The sequence below is a fragment of the Haliotis rufescens genome, unplaced genomic scaffold (assembly GCF_023055435.1).
Source record: "Haliotis rufescens isolate VD_foot unplaced genomic scaffold, xgHalRufe1.0.p SCAF_11, whole genome shotgun sequence".
NCBI lineage: Eukaryota > Metazoa > Mollusca > Gastropoda > Lepetellida > Haliotidae > Haliotis > Haliotis rufescens.
In genome coordinates, this window is record NW_025963791.1 from 16,099,105 (window position 1) to 16,112,476 (window position 13,372).

Here is a 13,372-nt window from a genome sequence, read left to right on the forward strand (position 1 = left end):
CCAGGACTAGATATTTATTGGCTAGCTTGATCGAACATCGCGGGGTCTCTTCCGGTATGTAATGCAAACGTCTACGCACTTTCACACCTCGTGTCCCGAGCACGTCTTGGAATAATCATTTGGGAATAGTCAGCAGACATGGCCCCTTCACTGTAGTCCACACGTGTCTGGTGGAAATTCTGCAACAGTAACAAGACATAAAAAACACTACTTATGATTATGTGCCGTGAAAAACTTTGTTTCATATTACAATTGAGGGTCTTGTTTTCATTAACAAAGGATTTTGATATACACATCCATCACTGTGCTCATGAAAATACAGGAACCTTTTTGAAAAAAACCCTGTTCCACAAAAATAACCTCATCTGCTTCCATTAGGATTTTGATCAATTTCATTTTTTGCCGCTGGGAATGCTGGAGAGTAACCAGCTTAGACATTTTGTTTTTCTTTGAAGAAAACTGCTCGCTTTAGCGACATATTTTTCATTTTAATAAGAAACAGTCGAGTTCCACCACTCGTGGGTATGCTCACTCGATCTGAGAATCAACGGCACATCTTTTATGATTTGGCTAGAAAAAATAATTTCCCTGTCGTTGACGTTTTATATTTAGGAAATAATGAAATAACTAATATTATGGCATGCATGTATATGGTACTATTTGAAATGTAAGATTTATTTTGTAAAACCATTGTAACCATTGGAGGTGGGTGGGTGGTGGTATATTTTTAAAATAAATAAAAAATCAAACCCCTGTTTCACTGAAATATAATATTACATATGCCTCTAATTTTGGAATAGAAATATTGCTCCCTGGGACGGTGTTGAGTGTTTCTTAAAACGTTAAACCATCAAGCAGGGTGATCGGTTGACGTCAATGATGAGAAATCATGGGATGCAAACAGGGTCGAGGGGGCCACAAAGGTAAGATGTGATAGGCCATACATACAACGAAAATAAACTGAAGATAAAACTTGATATTCATGGCTTGACGTGACTTCATCTGAACGGACAGCGTCGCTTTACGTTGAGCTGTGTACAGGCCAAGGAAGCGTGTGCTTCAACCCTCATGCAGCACATAGTTTCGCAGCTCTTGGTTTGCTTACTGTTCACCGGGTCCCACGGGACGTATCCTCCATTATGTTGCTGTCTGTTAGTTGACACTTATACAAATCTCTGTTCCCAGTTGTCATGACAACAGGCACATGGGGGCACGGGATGCTCAGTTCGTGGTGTGAAGCTTTTCTGTTTTCACGAAATGAAAGCTCGTCTAGCAAGTGTGGAACACTTACCCTCAATCAGACCAGGAATTTGTGGACGTTTGAGTATATTGTGCCAAATCACAAGGGAAAAGACCGAAGTCCGGTCACTTGAAGACGATGTGGCCTGCGCCATAAACTTCTCCAAACGTCAGCTGTCAGACTTAACTACTGAAAACCTCACGTCTTGGAAGAGGTGGTGAAGTGGTCGTTATACTCATGCTTTCACGTATCTTGAAGGATAACATATTTGTCTCATTGTATCAATCGTAATCTATTGTAATGGTACATTTATATGGAGGTGAGGTGGAATTGGGTTTAACGTCGCGCCCAAGATTATTGCACTTATATATCGCGCGCGCGTGTGTGTGTGTGTGGCGTCTTGTATAGTGTTTATAGTGCTAGCTCACTGAGATACCATGCCGCAGTTTATCATGAATACCCCACTCAGACACAGTATACTGACGCCGAGCCGACCAGTTCTTGTTTTAGCTCCTTAATGTCGAGCTCCAGACAGGATAACAACAAGTACCATCTCTTAACGTTTTTTAAGATCGAACCCCGGACCTTCCGCTCTCCGGGCGGACGCTCTACCACTAGACCACGGAGGTGGTCTACATTTATATGGAGGTCAAATATAGACATGATGTAGAAGGTTGTAGAAGGTTATAGTGATAAAAATACATGTATTCACGATACGCAGAGTGAAAAATGAACAGCATGTCTCTGCATGTTAGGGGTGATCCCCACAGCTTCTACAGGTAGTTTTCCTTTACAGGCATGACATAGCAGCCCACACTGTATTATCACGCAACAACTGCTACTGTAGACATTATCTCAGGCTATTGTCCTGCCTTTATATACTACGCAAAAGAAGTTAAGGACCGTCCGGCACTTTCATATTACTATACTTTATCTGTCACAGTGTTGTGCTTATTGTGAGTAGTATATTTAGAATATAAGTAACTGTATGTGACAAATAACTTCAAAGATGTCTATCGGGGGTATGAATGTAAACATGTTAATTATTATTTGTTTCTTTGTTGTTTAATGCCGCACTTATCAATATTCCAGCTATATGAGGGCGGTCTGTTAATAATCGAGTTCGGACCAGACAGCCTAGTGAAAGACATCATAAACATCGATCCAAATGCAATTATACGATGACATGCATCAACCAAGTCAGCGAGCCTGACCACCCGATCCCGTTAGTCGCCTTTTACAGCGAGCATGGGTTGCTTAAGATCTATTCTACCCCGGATCTTCACGGGTCCTTTAATTTGCGTTGGTCAGTGGCAGGTGATACCGGTAGGGCAGGACATGCTTACCCTTTTCGCGAACACCTGGTGTCATCACTGATTTTCCCTTTTAGCCCCAATGGAATCTGTTTCGTTATTGATAATGGCGACTGATTATTCTCATGCGTTGACGTTATATATTTCTGTGTGCCTCAGTATTCCAATAACCACTGCAGACATTTAGACCATGCAAATAATTCATTTTCTTTAGGGTGAACACCATATCACCATGTCATATGTTTGTACCAGTAGAAATAAGTAATGGCCACTCTCAAATATACACGGGCATCCATAATGAAGACATACATTAGAGGTTCTACTCCACCAAACCTGAATCAGTCGCTCGGTCATCAGCCCTCAGTGCAGACTGACTTATCTGGCAGGTGTGGTTGGATGATTTTGTGTAAGATTTTTATGTTTCTTAAATGTACATCCATCCAGTAATTAAACCATTTTTTCTATATTTATTTCTGTTTTGTTTTTTCACGATGACTTATGCTGAATGTGAACACAGATATATTTTTATGCAAGTGACATTTGGCTCGGAACTGGAGTGGTGTGTTTAGCTTCCTGTACATTCGTCACCACTCGCCTCTTTCCGTCACCTGCATGAAGACTCGTCCCCCTATCGATGAATGTTATATGTTATGAATGAATGTTAAAATACGACAAACCAATCAGAATGCGCGTATGATTTCAAGTTCTTCGTCAAAGAATCCCTCAGAAATAATTTTTGATTTTACATATGTCTTACATCTAAAAATATACCAAAGACACAGTTAAATGTGTTAAATCATACTGTATAATTCCGCACGTCCCGAAGTGCTTTAAATTGCATCTGAAATATATATAATATATGGGGAAAATGTGTGAACCATTACGCAACGAGTTGACAATTGTTTTAGGTATGCCCGTTTGCGCTAAGACGGAACCCGGTCGCAAAAATGGCCACGAGAGGGGCACGAGTCGCTATTCGGCATGTCCCGGAATAACACGAGTTGGTCACGAATGCTTCCTGTACTGGGAAAAGAAGCTGGCTAAACTAATAAATATTTTGGATTTTGTTGCTGCTTTAAGGCCAGACTGCACACACATGTACAATCATGTAATTGCTGTTAAATGCTTAGTTATTTAAATTTCTTTTTATAACGTTACTATAGAACCCTATGGGAAACCCTTGGTTGTGTGTGTAACCTGCAACCCAGAACGCCTTAACTATGTAAATAATCTTCTTTGTTGCTTGAAGAGATGGAACGACAAAATTGCAAGATGTATTTGCCACTTTCAATGCAATATACTTACTCAGGATTATGTGCTCAAATGTCCCTATACCCTATCAACATGCAGTGTCCGCCATGACAAGTAAATGTATGTGAACTTTCAAAATATACCAGTAGTATCCACTGGGTATTCCTTCCGGAGAGCGGAAGGTCCGGGGTTCGATCCCCGGCCGCGTCATACCAAAAGACGTTAAAGGATGGTACTTGTTGTTACCCTGTCAGGCGCTCGGGATTAAGGGGCTAAAACAAGGACTGGTCGGCTCGGAGTCAGTATACTGTGTCTGAGTGGGGTATTCATGTTAAACTGCGGCATGGTATCTCAGTGAGCTAGCACTATAAATCGGCATTAGTCCGGACAAGTACAAGCACCCTCACACATACATACACGTGCATGCACGTCGCTATATAAGTGCAATAATCTTGGACGCGACGTTAAACCCCATTTCACCTCACCTCACCTCCTACCGCTCCCCGGGGAAACTTAGGTACAAATGTGTCCCCGGCACTAGTCGTTAGGGGCGACTAAACTGGGAACCTGTGTGAAAGCCTCATTCAAAGCTATCGCTCCCGTGGGGATTCTAGATGAGGAATGGTCCCCATCAACCTATGTGTATCATAAAAGGCGAGTACATATTGATCGGTTGTCAGGCTCGGTGTCTTTGTTCATGGCATGTCAACGTACCCCAACGGCGAGGATCGTTGTTCATAAAATCAATCTCTGGGTTGTCTGGTCCAGATTCGATTTGTATAGGTCGCCGACATATAGTTGGATTGTTGCTGTGTGCGGCGGTAATCAAATACACACATGCAGGCACGCTCACACACTCGCACACGCATCCTCTTGACCCAGTTTCATTCTCACCCTCTCAAACATGTCGACATGCTCAACAAAAGAACAGGCGAAGTAAAACTCTGTCTGAATGTGCAGGCTGTGTGCAGTGGCTCAATAATCTAATGTATTCATTGATCAATTCTGTACCTCATTAAAATGAATTAAACGTGGTAAATCAGAGCCGTTTCTTTGGATGTGGATGTTGTATGGTGAACAGAACAAACGTCTTGTGATAAGAGGCAGTCAAACCTCGCCTGCCATGTGCTTAAGATGTCGCAACATAAGGAAAAAAAACCCGAAAACATTATCACTCAGGATATAATTTAAGAAAGACACTTAATATTATGTGAAGTACTGAAACATTAAAAACAGGATAATATGTCCTGTAGAGTAGACTACACACAGAAACATGCCTTTGCGTGTGTTTTTGACGGGTGCCATCGGTGGGGCAGGATACGCTCAACTTTACGCGAACACCTGCTTTCATCACTATTTGATATTTACTCATACACACATGGACATGATATAGTCTGAATAGTACAATCGACACTGCTTTGAGCATAGGTTTCTATTGAATATGGAAGGGGTTTTGTCGTCACGCCGAAGACCCGGGTTCGATTCTCTGCATGAGTTCAATGTGCGAAGCCCTTTTTCCGGTGTCCCCCGCAGTGATATTGCTGGAATATTGCTAAAAGCGGCGTAAAACCATACTCACTCATTTTAGATAGAATCAAGCACGATTCACTCGTGTACCCTCGTGTCCAGAATAAAGAATATAGAAACATAACCAGGTAGACGAAAAGGAAGATAGATAGATAGACATTGAGGTCGTTATATGATCATTGCCGTCATATTTCCACTCAGACAGAAACAATCAGACTATCAGACATGATAACATGATGCCCACCGCTTCTCGCCTCATCACTCCTATCTGTCAACGAGGATGCGAAGGTAGTTACACCTCTACACAAGATAACGACCCTTTTATGTTATTACGTGGTTGTGAATGCTGCAGACATCATTAGTCTGGGAGTAAGACTGTCCAGACATGTCCAGAATTTGTCCATCAAACTCCCATCTGCTCCGAATACAGACACCAGTCCACAGGGGATGGGTGTTGCGTATTTAGGAAGCAAGTGGTTAAATCTGTTACAAGGTAGAGTGATCAAACTGTTTATAGTTTCAATGAAACATGACGTGTCTAGACGAGAAGGTGTTTGCTTTATATCTGGTATGAATTATATCACAGCCATATTAATCCTGTTGGGTGATTTTGGCCTGGATGTAAGGAAGGCTGTTTTTTCGGATGAGGAATCAATCGATGTGGAGTCGATTCTGGACATAGTTTCATAACATAGAACGTGCACATTGTAGGTAAGATGTGCACCCATGTGCCTCTCTGCACGTACAACACGTACAAAAATGTTCAGTAGGTTCACTCTGAAGTTTGGCTACCTAATGTCCTCACTGATTTTCAGCGCTAGTTTGCCTTTTACGGCCAGTGAAATCTGTTTCGTTGGATAATTGAGACTGATTATTTCCTGGCGTTGACAATACAACCATTACCGGAAAGAACACACCGAGAACTGTCGGATCAATTGGACTGTATATAATATACACACGATCTTACATCAGTGGTGTCAATAAAGTGTTTTCATTTGATGCAACATTGTTGACAGAGAGTTCCAGACTCTTGGTTTGTGGTAGAAGAAAGAAGAAAGACCCGTTGCTTCGTTCACATAGCGGTACAACATATTCGGGTTTGTATTCTACTGATATGTCACTAACAATGTGTGGAGACTTCGACAGTATCTATTGAAATCATGGAATAGTGTCTGTCCTCAATCCCAATGTTATGAATATCACCATGTACATGGGACACCTTCTGCATATTCAAGACATGTCGTGGCCATTGGGTTTGTTTTACCATTTATTTCCAATAACTGAGTTCTCTCCCTTTCTTGCTATCGTCAAGACAATCACGTGTCATGACGTGGGTACGTGGCAGAGTTCTCATACAATGGACTGTGCAGTCACAAGTGAGATTAAGCTTCTCAGCATTGTTGACGAAAGGGAATCTTAGAGAAAACTATTTTAATACTATTTAACTGTTTGACAGCCTATAAAATCACATTTGAGCATTCTTGGTGCCATGTCCAGAGATCAGTGCCCAAGAAACCTCGAGTATCTTGGTTGTGTGTGACCCGTCACAGATGGTTTGAAGGAGTCGTACTCTGCAGAGGTGAGTCTGTTTCCCGCTTTCTCTTCATCCGCTCTGATTGATGACTGGAGCAGACGATACTGAAATAACTGTCCCCTGAATGGTGTTGAGTCCGTCGCGGTGATCGGTACAAGAAAGCCAGATGCTGGTCTGGGACTGTTTCAGCGTTAGAATGCTTCATGGTTCTCTTGGTGAGAGAACTCAGACAAATTATCGAACCACGCACATGTTGGACTTACAGAAGAGTCATGGTCCTCGGGGGTGGAAAACGTCCTCCAGAAAAACATTGACTTCCGTTAATACGAACATTTAACAAAATGTATTTAAAAAACGGTCCGTAATCTGCTACAATTCGATGTCCATTATTGTGTTACATGTTGTCATGTATAGACAAGATTCATGCTCTAGCTTCATTAACCCAAATTAGGATTCAACAAAATGACAAAAAATATATGACACGTTTAATCATATACATTAGTTTCTTGGGGAAAAACTTGCTTCTTACCCCATTGAGAACTCATGTGTATGTTACTCATGGGTCTTCCAATCAATTTGAAACAAATACTGTCATTATCATTTACTGCTTTCTGTGAAGAAGTTGATTGATTTTAAGTTAACAAACATTGTTAATGCTAATGTGAGCGACTTTCAACAAAGAAACCTTATTGTTGTTTCAAATAAAAGCGACAAAACCATTTCCATATTCATAAGAAATCTCTGCCATAACGCCCGTCACAAACACGTGCAAAGGCAAGTCAATTGTTCGCCGGGAACATGTCTACCATTTAACTTTTAGAAAGCTTTACTGAGGCCTTGACTATTAGAACCTTGATCAAATAACTTCTGAGCAAGATGTGTATGACGCTCATGGTATGAATCTTGACAGAAAGATTGTGCCTCAAAAGTTGTGAAATGTAGACACCATTTTTTATTACTCGACATAAAGGGAAAGTTGACAGTTTGAAGTCATCCATCTTGTCATAAAGTCTTGTGGAGAGTTATTGTCATTCTTTATCTTTATGCAAAGATCTAAATATGAAAAAGATAAAGCGGTCTCACTGGTTTCCTTATTTTAAGTTCAGGTGTGTAAATCAATGAAAAGAAAATTGGCTATTTGGTGGTTATTGAATTACTAGTATATCAGATTACCGGTATACCCGAAGATTAAGTTAAACGTCTTGGCCAAATTACCTTGTTTTGCCAATCCAAGCAGACATTGTTATTCATATATATAAAGAAATAGATCTGCAAGAAGCGGAGCACAATTTGTCCCGATCGCGATGCCTACTTCTTGCCTAAATGTCTTAACCCCCAATTTTACATAGATGTTATCAATGAGGGAGTCCAGCGTTTCACATATTGTTTTCTCAGATGGCATTTGCTTTCATTTTTGACAAATTGACCTGAACCTCTGAAGATAGATATGTTACTATATCTATGGTCACCACGATTTGTAACAAAAGCCCCATGGATCAAGGAATAAATTTTTCATGCTGAGGTATATGGATCTGAAATGCAGATTCTGAGAAAAAGGAGAAAGCTATCTTGTGCAAAACTGATTCGAAGTTGAATGGCACATAACTCATGATGCCTTCGGTGAAACTATATTCGAAGAGGTTGTAACTTTTCATATGATGTGAATGATGGACAACACACTTTAAATAGTATCGTCACTGGTGGGCGCAGGCATACGTTTTACCTGCATCAGTCCAGGCTTTCAGTGCAGAAGTTGCACATACACGAATGCAGTTTGAGAAAACTTAAATGCACATGATAAATATGGGTCAATTTTCAAAACAAGAAACACCCCCTCACCTAACACACAACCCATTTATGTAACCCTTGCTACTTCATTCGAACTTCTTTAAATTCAGGTGGCATCATTGGTTGAAAAAGTATAGCAAGGGTGAAACCCAACATCAGCGACGGTGCCACCCAGTTGAATTGATAGACAATGAGCGTAATAATTATTTCTTCTTCACAAACATAGACAGGTCCTTTATATGTATATAACTCTTAAAAAAACCAAAACATCAGAAGAGGCAAAATAATGCATATTCGCATTGAAACGTAAATGACTCCAATGTATGTACATAACACGTTCATATTAGTTATATACGTATATATATATATATATATATATATACATATATACATATATATATATATATATATATATTTGATATAATATGGGCTTCACTCTATCCTTGATTAGGTTTGGTTTGGTTTGTCCATTTTAAACGCCAAACTCAGCGATATATGACTGCAGCCTGTATTTAATCGTGTTCGAACCAGACAATCAAGTGATTGCTATTACGAGCAACGACCCACACTGTCGGGGTACAGTGACACGCAAGTAACCAAGTCACCGCACATGGCCACCCGAACCATTAAATTGTCTCCGACGACCAGCGTAGGTTACTTGGTTGATAGATTATGTACGTTTGTCACAGGGATTGCTAAAGTAGATATGATAAAGAAATAAGTACGGATGGAAAGGTGAAACAGTTGCCATGGTAATTGCCTTAAAGTCTCCTCTGCTCCCAGGCCGATCCTGGTCTCTAGCCAGTAGGCAGCTTCAATCAGTTCCAGTTGGGCAGCCGCTCTGTCATCGCCTCCGCTGATTGGCCCAAACTATTAGATACGCCATTAAGTCTCCCATATAAAGATGTGATGTATTCCCCATTGGCCGAGCATCACTCTCACATTAACTAATTGGTGATGGAAAGCTGAAGAGGTTTAAATGAAAGACAGTCGACAGAAATACATCGGTGTGTATGGCATTTAATTACATGGTCTTCCATGGACCAATATATTAATGTAAACTTTAACATTAATTTCTGTTCTGAAATAATCAAACGATTCTGAATCTCCGAGTTCTGATTTAAGATGTTTTAAAAATCCAACGGGGAGAAGATGTTAATCAACCAGTTCGACTATGTCTGTTACTGTACCTAAAACAAATGTCTACCTACCAACTCGCACTTCGTAGATACTTGTAGTTACTGAGTAATGGTTTGAAGACAGATACATGCATCACCCACAACATATATAGCTCGGACTTTATTATATTCCATTCGGAACAGCCCGTTTATGATCCTTTTCGAGATGCAGAAATAAGATAAACTGCACTGAATGATTCATTCATACCCATAAGTTATTCGTCTCTGGCAGATTAGAAACGCTTCTTCGTCATAGTCTCAACTGTATGTATCATAATATAAACGTTTCCACAGTCGAGCTCAAGCTTAAAACGAAATGGTTTCTAAAATACAAATTCAGTTAACTTATTATCAAGTCGATTCTGTCATCAGAGGTGTTATTAATCACTTGTTTATACACGCGTACGTACAGCATCAACTTCTTCACATCTCTGGTACAAGCTGGATATGTCTTCTCAGTCAATCTGGTTTATTGTAAAGGGAATTAGCTCTTACCCTTACACATTCATTCGCTTTGAGACAAGACCTGCAGAGCATATTCCGGGGCATCCGTGACTCATTGGACAGATGAGATGCGAAGAAAAGCATTAAAACAAAATACGCTGCACTGTGTATCAGAAGCGTGTGGTTCACCACAATCCCTCACGACACATTTAAGAAAACTTCAGCAAAGAACGTCAACTCCAGAGAATAACCAGTCTCGATTATCCGCCGAAACAGATTCCACTTGGTGTTTAAGACAAAATAACGCAAAAATTTATATGAATGGATCACTGGAAATCAGTGATGACACAATGTGTTCGCGAAAAACATGTGCTGCCCTATCGGTACCAGACCGCCACCCACACACTTTGCATAAAAAAGTAAGTGCTTTTTACCTGATGCCGCACAGCAGCACTCCTGCCATGCAACGGAGGCCTGTAAGTAAACCACACAATCAACTGATTGACCAGAAAATTCAGTGACACGATAACCCATTTACTGATTTTGTTGAAAGTTAAAACGTTATGTTAATTTTGTACAACGTTTGTTGTGTACACATTCCTTGATCCATGGAGCACCAAAGAGTAATGAGTGAGTGAGTTGGGTTTAACGCCGCTTTTAACATTATTCCAGTTATATCACGGCGCGTCAGCTTAATGTGGGAGGAAAGCCCGATGTGATGCAGGTCTAAGACGTTTACCACTTCGGTGAAACCCACGAGCACGGGTATGGTGCTGACAAACCAAGAAACATAATCGGGGCGAACCGGGATTCGAACCCACAATCATAGGTTTCTGGCGTGCCCAAGGGACGCAACTCTGCACAGCGAATCGCGGCGCCTTAGACGAGTGGGCCACCCGTGCCTCCGCACCACAGAGTAAGACCACTATCTTCAAAGGGTCAGGTTCAAATCTGTCAAAATTGAAAGCAAATGTTATCTAAAGTTTACTGAGAAAACAATGTATAGTGTGATGGACTTCCTCATAGATAACATCAACGTGAAACTGGGGGATAGGACATGTAGACAAGGAGTAGACATCCCCATGGACACCAATATGCTCCTCTCCTTGCTGATCTGTTTCTTTATGCACTTGAATAGGAATTTCTGCTCAGACGAAAACATGGGGAATTGGCAAAGATTTGTTTGTTGGACCAGACAATCCAGTGATTGACATCATGAGTATCGATATTCGCGATCGGGATACGAGGACATGCATCAACCAAGTCAGCGAGTCCGACACCGTTATTCGCCTCTTACAAGCATTGTCGCGTTTTAGGGCAAACATCATAACCCGGATCGTTGTTTGATCAGGGTCACAGCTCTCAAATTCTTTTATGGAAGACATGTGGAGGACATTTCCAAATTTGACGCATCAGGGACCAAATGATGTCTGATGTAATTACCTATTTCCCTTATACCATATGTTCACATATGTTTCAGTGGTTGTTCAAGTGGGCTCTTGTTTGCCCTTGCATGTGTTTGTGATGGTTGCCACAGGCACTATACGCTCACCTTTCCGCGAATACCTGGTATCATCGCTAGTTAATAGTGATTCATAAATACATGCTTATGATATAGTCGGAATCATACAATGAACTCTGCTTTTAGCAGAGGTTTGTTTTGATTATCGAAATGAAATTATGGCTTTGCCACTTTTATTAAATCTCCATGCATTTTATAGTTTCACAGGCCATGTTTTATGACGGTCATCGTGTTCCCACAGGACGTATCCTTCATTATAGTTATGTATGTTTCATGAGTGCCTGACACTTACACAAAATCTATGTTCCCGGTTGCCTTGGCAACATGTACTTATGAACACGGAAATTCTGTCTGTGGTGTGAAACCTTTCCAGTTCCACGACATTGACGCTCGTCCAGCAAATACCGAACACTTACCGTATCTCGGTACACAAATTCTGCCCCGCCACAAGGGAAAAGGCCAAAGTCACATCCTGTGAAGACGATGCTCCACAAACATCTCCAAACGCCACCTGTCAGACTGAACTGCTAAAACCTCTCACACGTCTTGCAGGGGTGGTGAAGTGGTCGTTATACGCGAACAGAGCGTGATGGATGCGTCATGTGACCCAGCGAGTAATACATACGTCCCGACAGCGCTTCTAGGTCAGCTTCACCCGTTGTCACAACACGAAGCTGAAGAGGAAACCCTATTTCCCCATTGAACAAATGTGATTTATTGTAGTAGCACACATAGTACTGCCAGATGTCGAGATGGTTATAGTATTGACAGGTATAAGCAAATATTCGAGAGAATATCTAACGTGTGCAATACAACCCGGAACGACTTAAATTGTGTGAACACTTTCCCTTAGATTCATGTGACAGACATATTTGCTTATATCAGCCATAGTATGCTGAAACAGTAGTCATTGTTTTCTGTATTTTCAGTTTACTGGTAAGGATACAGCTCTGCAGAATCTACCATGTAATTTTGTATTGTAGAATTATCAGTTTCTTTGTAGAATTTTTGACTATCTGTCCCCTGAAAAAAACACACGGAGACACGTGGCTTTAGAGCATTTTCTTTTCTCGAAGTTTCTCAGTGGCGCCCAATACTGGAACTTGACTCTTCAGGACCTGGCAGATTCTGTCAAACATCATCGTCTCGACATGTTTTACGAAAGCAGTGGTGATGACTGCACAATTAGGCAAAGTATAACTCAATCGGTCTACCTGGTAACACCTATGCAGTGAATTCATTTTTAGCTCACCGTGCCTCAAGAAACAAAAATAATTAACAAATCTGCTTCTGAAGACATAAAGGGCCAAAGGCCTGGGTGATATTGCCATCATTGGTGGTAGTACCACATTTGTTCAAGGCACTTGAATCCACGGATTACTGTTGTCCTCTGATTCTAGCACACGCGTCACTTGCTGTGGTTGGCTGCTGCTTAAATCTGGTCGCGACTGCATTCGATATTTTTTTTATAGTAGTTCAAACACTTGATGCATTCGACAATTAATACAAAATAACTTTCTACCGACACTAAAATTACTTACATATAACACCGTCTTTGTTCATAGTTTAACATTT

General features: G+C 40.9%; 1 long non-coding RNA gene across 1 annotated transcript; it reads right to left on the bottom strand.

Annotated features, from left to right (window-relative positions):
* On the bottom strand, window positions 1–12,610 carry LOC124150834. The gene is made up of 3 exons (XR_006863284.2): window positions 12,214–12,610; window positions 10,710–10,749; window positions 1–179 (listed from the first exon to the last, which is right to left on the bottom strand). It is a non-coding gene; the product is annotated as an uncharacterized LOC124150834 (long non-coding RNA).
* Between the last annotated feature and the right edge of the window lie 762 nt (window positions 12,611–13,372).